Source organism: Anopheles funestus (genome assembly GCF_943734845.2).
Source record: "Anopheles funestus chromosome X unlocalized genomic scaffold, idAnoFuneDA-416_04 X_unloc_51, whole genome shotgun sequence".
Classification (NCBI taxonomy): Eukaryota; Metazoa; Arthropoda; class Insecta; order Diptera; family Culicidae; genus Anopheles; species Anopheles funestus.
In genome coordinates this window covers 82,758-92,500 of record NW_026045178.1, presented here as the reverse complement: position 1 = coordinate 92,500, position 9,743 = coordinate 82,758, and positions in this window count along the sequence as shown.

Genomic DNA, 9,743 nt, shown 5'->3' with positions numbered 1-9,743 from the left:
CCGGCCACTCGACAGCCGGGTGAGTCGGAAACAGGTCCCCAGAGATGCGTAGCAGCTCCTCCTTGTCAGTCTCGGGAGGCACGTAACTGCCACGAATCCGAGACATGACAGTCCGGTACCCTGCTCCGAACTCGTTCTCCTCCGCCAGTCGGATGAGCTCATCAAACTCAGTGCGCTTGCTGGCCCGAATCGCCTTCTCCATGGCCCGCCTCGCAGTCCGGTGGTGCGCTGCTGCGATGCTGCGCTCCTGCAAATCGACCGTGGCAACCATACGGTCGCGAGCTGCTGCACATTCCTCACGAAGGCGTGTGAGCTCCGGTGTCCACCAGAAGAGGGCTCGATGGGGATCACGGTGCGACGAGGTGATCCGCGCCATCGTTTGGTCGCATGCCCGCAACATGGCATCGACCATCCCCTCCTGGTTTACTGCTCGCTCCACGAAGTTCGCTGCGCTAAGTGCTGCTCGGAACGCCTCGGCTGAAAACTGCGAAGCCTTCCATCTCCTGCTTGACTGGTGGCCTCGTACCCGCTGCTGGTCGTGCTGCTGCTGTCGCCGGCGATTTTGCTGTTGTTGTTGCCGCCGATGATGCCGCTGCTGCTGCGGTCGCTGGTTCTGGCTTTGGTGCTGCTGCTGACGTTGGAGCTGAGGTGAGGAGGACGGCCCGACGGTGTAAACGATGTACCGGTGGTCGGAAGCCGTATAAAACCGCGCCAACGAGTCAGGAGCCACTGCCCATGTGTCGGGGCGTGCGATAGTCTCGCTCGCGAACGACACATCCACGACGCTGGGTGTGGCAACACCGTTCCCGACGAACGTTGGGGTTGTTCCCTGGTTGAGGATCCTCAGCCCAAGCTGCTCGATGGTGTTGAGCAGCGCCTCACCTCGCACGGTGTTCCGCTCGCTTCCCCACTCCTCATGCCAGGCGTTGAAGTCGCCTGCCACTACGACGTGATGATGGGAAAGTGCCTCCAGTTCGAGCGCCTCAAGAAAATGCTCGAACTCACCGAGAGTCAGTCGTGGAGGAGCATAGCAGCTGACGAAAACAACTCCTCCAATCTGGGCGGCCACCAATCCGGGCGTTGGGCTGCGCCACACACGCTGGATGGGATATGCTCCGGTGGCCACCACGGCCACTGCCCCCGATGAGTCCACTGACCACGTTCCGTTGTTCTCCGGAGGCCGGTACACCTCCGAAAGCAGCAGCACGTCGATCCGCTCAGTCCGAGCGGATTGCAGAACGAAATCCTGTGCGGTGCGTCCACCACCCAGGTTCGCCTGCAACACTCGCAGTTGTTGCCTCACACCTGGCACGGTGCCGGCAGTTGTCCACAGCTCTGGTGACCGATGTTGTGCGGGCCACCACACTTAAGGCATTTGGGCTCCAAAGCGCAGGCTTTCGCCAGATGACCGGTGCTGCCACAGCGGAAGCATTTGCCTCGGTAGTCCGCTTCATTCCGACAGTCCCGCACGATGTGCCCCGTTTCCAGGCACCGCAGACAGCGACGCTGGGAGATCGGACGACGAGGGACCTCATGAGCCACGCTGATGCACTGGCAAAGAGACAGTTTTGCCTCGTACAGCTGCTGCGCCTTTACCAGCGGAAGACGAACACGTGCGCGCTTCGTGCCATCGCTCAGCTCCCAAACTTCACAGAAGGTGATGCCCGGGGCTACTCCAAGCTTAGCCCGAATCGCCTCCTTCACCTCATCAACGGTGGCCAGCGAGTCGACATGGGTGATCAGCAGCTCACCCATCTCAGTCAGCACTCGCACTGCACCCATTTCGCCAATGACACTCTGGATCTTATCCGCGAGTGCCTCACTGTCCGCGCTTCGACTAATGGGGACACGGAGATGATCCTGTGCCGTTCGCCGGCCCATCCCGATAGCCGTGCGGACCTCTTCCAGTTCTGGGGCCGTACGTAGCTTCAGATACACCTGCGTCCAGGTTGTACCTACTGCCGGCGCCACTTCGATGGTGTCTGGACGCACGTTACGGCGAGTCGGCTTTTGTTGACTCTGCTGTTGCTGTTGTCGCGGCTGGCTCTGCTGCTGCACCGTTGGCCGCTGCTGTCGCGTCTGCTGCTGCTGTTGTAACGTTGGCCCCTGCTGTTGCGTCTGCTGCCGCTTCTGCAACGCCGGCCACTGCTGGCGTGTCTGCTGCTGCTGACGCTGCTGGGATGGCTGTTGCTGCCGGATTTGTTGCTGCTGCTGCTGCTGTTGTGATGGCTGCGCCTTACCACGGCGATTGCCACGCTTGCGCTGCACGCGCTTAACCGGCTCACTACTGGCCACCTCTGCCCACGTGCGCTGCTCCTCGGCGATGCTGGCGTAGTAACCCTGAGCAGTCACATTCTTGGCGCCAATCGACTGCAGGATAAGCTCGTTCAGCGCCTGCCGGTCCTTCATGTGTTCTTCCCGAAGCCGCTCTTCACGCTGGCGAGCCTGCTCCTGGACCGCCTGTAGCTCCTGACGAGCACGCTCCTGAACCTGCTGCATATCAATCCGAGCCTGCTCGGCGTTGGCGTCCATACGTTGACGGAGAGCCGAGAGCTCCTGCTGCAGGTCCTGAATTGTCGACAGTAGCTGCTCATTAGTGAGGGAAGTCTCACTCATGAGCTTCCTCAGCTCGACCATCTCCGAGCTAGCTGGCTTCATTGTCGGTAGGGACACTCTAGTCACGGCCACTTTCGCCTCCATAATCTGCGGAAGCTTGGCCGGTCTCACGTCGGATGAGTCAGCCCTGGGACGAAGGGATCGCCCAGATACTGACATTTTCCGCACTTTATGCTGGATTTACTCCCCCTCACGGGAGGACGCCAGCAGCGGACTGCCCCGTGAGAACCACCACAGCAGAAATGGTATTCGAGCAGTAAAATCGTTCAGGGAGGTGGTGTTTCGTCACGTTAGGTCGTTCCACGATTTATCAAGACCGAGCTAGACCCCCAAAAATGCCGAATTGGCCAGGGGGGGTGGAAAATGACCCAGGGGGGTGGGGGGCTAGATGTAATTGCCCCTCCTGAGCAAAACTCCCGAACACACCAAGCTCCTATCTCCTCTCCTTTCACCCGAAAATGGCGAAAAACCCGAAAATCCACCAAAAATCCGCGATTCCTGATCCGGGGGGGGCGGTGGGTGGGTGGTGGGGGCGCGGAAAAATTTCAGGGGGTGTGGCAAGTGGTCCCCGAATTTTAGAGCCCAAAACCGGAATTTTTTGCAGCCCGCAAATAATTTTCCGCAGCGTTTTTATGTTTTTCACCTTTTTAACGCCTTAATAAGGAAATCCGGAAAATGCGGGGGGGGTGCTGGAGGTCCGGAAAAAATCCAGGGGGTGCGTCTGGAGGTCCCCGAATTTTCCAGCACAAAACCGGAATTTTCCACTGCACTTGTGTAATTTTCCGGCGAAGTCCAAAATTTAATGCACCTTGATAAGGCCTTAATAAGGCCGGGGGTCACTGAGGGCGATGGGGTGAGGTGGGAGCGGGGGGAAAAATTTTCCCCGAATCGTCTCTCCGTGCTCAACCACCTCCAACACTCACGAAACCGATCAGGCGATAAAAATTTTCCACTTTATAACACACTCAATATTTTGTACCATGGGAAAATGCCGCCTGGGCAGTTCTGTCACCACGTGTTGCAAAAGTGTTTTCCACTTTTTTCAGCACTAAAATCACCGATTTTGATGCGGTTTTTTCACAAAATCACTTCTTTGGCACTCCGCACACGATTTAAAACATATCCGGTCCAAATCCGTTCAAAATTCACTGAGCTGTGAGTGTCCAAAGTTCCCCATACAAAATGTATGGGCACCAAAATATCGTTTTTTGTCGCACTTCCACTGCTCCGATCGACTCGGAAACCGTTTTATCGGCTTCAGCGGCCACGATTTACCTTAAATCAACCTCTTCCGGCAGGAAAAGAGGTGATTTTTTGCACACCTGAACACCGGTTCACTTTGGTGCTCCCGGAGGGGGCAAAAACACAACAAAACTGTATTTGCACAAAAATTGTCGTTTTTTGGCCGAACTTCACTATTTTTGGGTAAATCGGGTGCTCTAAGCACGATTTTGACACTTTTAAAACGATTTTATTACGATTTTCACCAAATTTTCACCACTTCTTGACGGAGCGTTTGTTTACCACATCTTCACTTGTCAGCACCCAGGTGACAATACACAGGGATAACTGGCTTGTGGCCGCCAAGCGTTCATAGCGACGTGGCTTTTTGATCCTTCGATGTCGGCTCTTCCTATCATTGTAAAGCAAAATTTACCAAGCGTAGGATTGTTCACCCTTTCAAGGGAACGTGAGCTGGGTTTAGACCGTCGTGAGACAGGTTAGTTTTACCCTACTGGTGTGCATTGTTTGTCGCTATCTTAACGGAATTCCTGTGCAGTACGAGAGGAACCACAGGTACGGACCACTGGCTCAATACTAGTTCGAACGGACTATGGTATGACGCTACGTCCGCTGGATTATGCCTGAACGCCTCTAAGGTCGTATCCAATCCGAGCTGATAGCGCTTCTTATACCCATTAGGTGGTCGTAAGCTAGCGGGCCTAACAACCCTCCGAGAACCGTCCGTGCTGTCCATTGGCACACTGGCGTCTCATCCCCGCTTACTACTAGGCCGCAAAGGGCGGGTTCGCGCTGCACGTGTTAGTACCATACATGTTGGGAACACCGGTGGACGAGCTTGCCGACTGTGGATATCACTAGTTTCGACACCTACGACCGCCCGCAAACGACGGGACTACAGGCTGGGAGCTTCAAGTTGTAGAGATGCGTTCGCATCGATCCTCTCAGGCGACCCATGCTTGGTGGTTAGTGCTTGCGCGTGCGCGCCCCGTGTGTGCTGGAATTGGCCAACCAGTGCACATTGGTGGTGCGTACCGTGACTTGCACCATGTGACGAGAGTGTTGAAGAACACTGTGTGGTGACTCTATGCCTATGTGATGGGGTGCTTGTAACACACGACCGAACCGACGGCTCGTTGGATGGTCACGACAGTGTGGTGCAGGTGCGCCCATGTGTAACGAATACATTGAGTGCCGTTGGAGGTTAGCGGTTGGTTGGTTGCATGCTACAACTTCGCGTTGTACATGGGCTGGCCGCTGCGCTTCCTTCGGGTTGCCACTTGATGTTGATAGGGTTGATGTATTGTGTTCGTTGACTTTTGGTTCATTCCAAAAGTCTTCGGACTTAGATAATTTTACAAGTGTCGGCGCTCTCGGACCGAAAATAAGAAGACAACTAAGAAGAAAAAGAGAAAGAAGCTAATAGTGGAAAGTATTCTTCTTCAAAGAAGGAACAAAAATTTTACAAGTGTTGAAAAATTTCCTAAGTCCAAAAAATTTTCTAAGTCCAGAAAATTTTCTAAGTCCCACAAAATGGAACATGATGAAGAAGATACAGAAGTTGAAAATTTTTCTAAGTCCAAAAAATTTTCTAAGTCCACAAAATTTTCTAAGTCCAAAGTGTTGGAACAATTTCCAAAGGCCCATAGGTTGCACTGAATTTTCCTAAGTTGGCCACAAGTACCCATGAGGTATCGAGAAGGTTCACCCGAAGGACATAATATGTCCCAAAGTACCGATAGAGCACCCACAAAGAGCACCCAATTGGCCTAAGTTGGCCAAAAGTACCGATAGAGTACCCACAAGTAGCACTGAGTTGGCCTAAGTTGGCCAAAAGTACCGATAGAGTACCCACAAATAGCACCGAATGGGCCTAAGTTGGCCAAAAGTACCGATAGAGTACCCACAAGAAGCACTGAGTTGGCCTAAGTTGGCCAAAAGTACCGATAGAGTACCCACAAATAGCACCCAGTTGGCCTAAGTTGGCCAAAAGTACCGATAGAGCACCCACAAGTAGCACCCAATTGGCCTATGTTGGCCAAAAGTACCGATAGAGTACCCACAAATAGCACCGAATGGGCCTAAGATGGCCAAAAGTACCGATAGAGTACCCACAAAGAGCACCCAATTGGCCTAAGTTGGCCAAAAGTACCGATAGAGTACCCATAAGCAGCACCCAATTGGCCTAAGTTGGCCAAAAGTACCGATAGAGTACCCACAAATAGCACCCAATGGGCCTAACATGGCCAAAAGTACCGATAGAGTACCCACAAGAAGCACTGAGTTGGCCTAAGTTGGCCAAAAGTACCGATAGAGTACCCACAAATAGCACCGAGTGGGCCTAACATGGCCAAAAGTACCGATAGAGTACCCACAAAGAGCACCCAATTGGCCTAAGTTGGCCAAAAGTACCGCCAAGTAGCACCATAGAGGCCCGAGTAGAGCGAAATGTGGGCCAAATTGAACATTTGAAAATTTTTACAAGTCCAGAAAATTTTCTAAGTCCAGAAAATTTTCTAAGTCCAAAGAGTTGGACAAATTTCCTTAGGCCCAAAGGTTGCACTGAATGTTCCTAAGTTGGCCATCAGTACCCATGAAGTATCGCGAAGGTTCACCCGAAAGACACAATATGCCCTAAAGTACCCACAGAGTACCCACAAGTTGCACCCAATTGGCCTAAGTTGGCCAAAAGTACCGACAAGTAGCACCATAGAGGCCCGAGTAGAGCGAAATGTGGGCCAAAGTACCGAGTAGTTGCAACAAATGCCCAAATGGATACCAAAATGTGGTACCAAGCACCTAACTGTTGCAACAAATGCTAGCTTTCTGAGCAAAAGCTGTGGACCAATTTCGTAGAAGAACCGCCTAGGCGAAAAGGCAAAAATCGCCGAAGCTGGCCCGCTCGCAGAGCTCGCGGGCCAGGAGATACTCATAGGGCGATTTACTAGAGTGGGGAACTTGAGAATTTTTGTGTCCGAGACTTTGGGCAACTTCGCGGCCGCCCCCTTAAAGTAAAAGATTTTCTCTGGGTGCCTAAAATTCGCAATTCCCGCAAAGTCGGGAAGACGTTAAAGTTTTTGCCCAAAAAATGGCCATCGATTTAAGGTGATTTTCCAATAAGAAAATGCTTCCTATTTTGAATTTTTTCGAATATTTCCTAAACTAAGCGTCGGAGCACATGGCCGTGGAGGAACTTTTGGTAGCTTTTGGCAAGGGCTATCGGATGAAATAATAAGAAAGGCCATCAGAGCGATATTGGATTAATGCGGGCTCATAAACGCACCTGAGAAGTGAAAATTGGTACCTTGCACGCAGGATGCAAGAAATGCTTGAGTGTTAACCATCATCGGTACCAAGTACCTAGGTTATATCGAGTGCGTAGATGGAAGTCGGTACCAAAGGGAAACCTTCCTAGGCTAGGTGCACGCAAGTGAGTATGGATCGATCAGTAGAAAGATGGGAAGCCCAAGGAAACCTTCCTAGGCTAGGTGCACGCAAGTGAGTATGGATCGATCAGTAGAAAGATGGGAAGCCCAAGGAAACCTTCCTAGGCTAGGTGCACGCAAGTGAGTATGGATCGATCAGTAGAAAGATGGGAAGCCCAAGGAAACCTTCCTAGGCTAGGTGCACGCAAGTGAGTATGGATCGATCAGTAGAAAGATGGGAAGCCCAAGGAAACCTTCCTAGGCTAGGTGCACGCAAGTGAGTATGGATCGATCAGTAGAAAGATGGGAAGCCCAAGGAAACCTTCCTAGGCTAGGTGCACGCAAGTGAGTATGGATCGATCAGTAGAAAGATGGGAAGCCCAAGGAAACCTTCCTAGGCTAGGTGCACGCAAGTGAGTATGGATCGATCAGTAGAAAGATGGGAAGCCATAGGAAACCTTCCTAGGCTAGGTGCACGCAAGTGAGTATGGATCGATCAGTAGAAAGTGGGAAGCCCATTACCAGATGCCCTAGTGAAGACCGTAAACGAATATCATGAACCGATAAGGAGCACCAAATGCCCTAGTGAAGACCGTAAACGAATATCATGAACCGATAAGGAGCACCAAATGCCCTAGTGAAGACCGTAAACGAATATCATGAACCAAGAAGTAGCAACGAATGCCTGAAAAAGTACCAAGTCCACGGTATAGAGTAACGAGAGTTAACCGCCGTGATGTATGCAATGAGGGCAGCCATTGCATGGGTTCTGGACTTGGTTCGCGAATAACTTTTTTGCTAGACATCGGACAAAGTTGACGTGGAAGAACGAAATGTAGCATTTGGTGCCACCTATTTAAAACTTTTTCAAGATTGAAGATCCGATCGATACAGCCTGAGTTATAGGCAAAAGTTGGTGCAAAATTGAGCATTTTTAATGGTGAAAAATCGGTAATCCTCGAATAGCTCCTGTTGGAAGCATCGGACCACATGGTCGTGGAGGAACATATTGTAGCGTGCGGTGTCAAGTATCGACACCCAAAACCGCATGTCCGATGGACGGAAAATGACCAAGTTATAGTGAAAACTTGGTTGCACCAAATTCCCGAAGAAGTGCAACGAGAAGGTGAATGCGATGGTTGTTCGTCGAATAGCTCCGGCCACAGACATGGTAGCGATTAGTGGTGCATGGAAGAAATCTAGCCACAAGTGCCATCTACCCATGGCCAGAAGAAAGTGTGGCGCTATCTTGGATACCGGCGGAGCTATGGGGCAAATATGGGCCAAAAATGGTGCAAGTTGGACCAAAAATCCGAAAAAGTACCTAGGTAAATGCGATGGTTGTTCGTCGAATAGCTCCGGCCACAGACATGGTAGCGATTAGTGGTGCATGGAAGAAATCTAGCCACAAGTGCCATCTACCCATGGCCAGAAGAAAGTGTGGCCATATCTTGGATACCGGCGGAGCTATGGTGCAAATATGGGCCAAAAATGGTGAAGTTGGACCAAAAATCCGACCAAGTGCGCGAGGCGCTTTCGTGAATAGCTCCGGCCACAGACATGGTAGCGATTAGTGGTGCATGGAAGAAATCTAGCCACAAGTGCCATCTACCCATGGCCAGAAGAAAGTGTGGCCATATCTTGGATACCGGCGGAGCTATGGGGCAAATACGGGCCAAAAATGGTGCAAGTTGGACCAAAAATCCGAAAAAGTACCTAGGTAAATGCGATGGTTGTTCGTCGAATAGCTCCGGCCACAGACATGGTAGCGATTAGTGGTGCATGGAAGAAATCTAGCCACAAGTGCCATCTACCCATGGCCAGAAGAAAGTGTGGCCATATCTTGGATACCGGCGGAGCTATGGTGCAAATATGGGCCAAAAATGGTGAAGTTGGACCAAAAATCCGACCAAGTGCGCGAGGCGCTTTCGTGAATAGCTCCGGCCACAGACATGGTAGCGATTAGTGGTGCATGGAAGAAATCTAGCCACAAGTGCCATCTACCCATGGCCAGAAGAAAGTGTGGCCATATCTTGGATACCGGCGGAGCTATGGTGCAAATATGGGCCAAAAATGGTGAAGTTGGACCAAAAATCCGACCAAGTGCGCGAGGCGCTTTCGTGAATAGCTCCGGCCACAGACATGGTAGCGATTAGTGGTGCATGGAAGAAATTTAGCCACAAGTGCCATCTACCCATGGCCAGAAGAAAGTGTGGCCATATCTTGGATACCGGCGGAGCTATGGGGCAAATATGGGCCAAAAATGGTGCAAGTTGGACCAAAAATCCGAAAAAGTACCTAGGTAAATGCGATGGTTGTTCGTCGAATAGCTCCGGCCACAGACATGGTAGCGATTAGTGGTGCATGGAAGAAATCTAGCCACAAGTGCCATCTACCCATGGCCAGAAGAAAGTGTGGCCATATCTTGGATACCGGCGGAGCTATGGGGCAAATATGGGC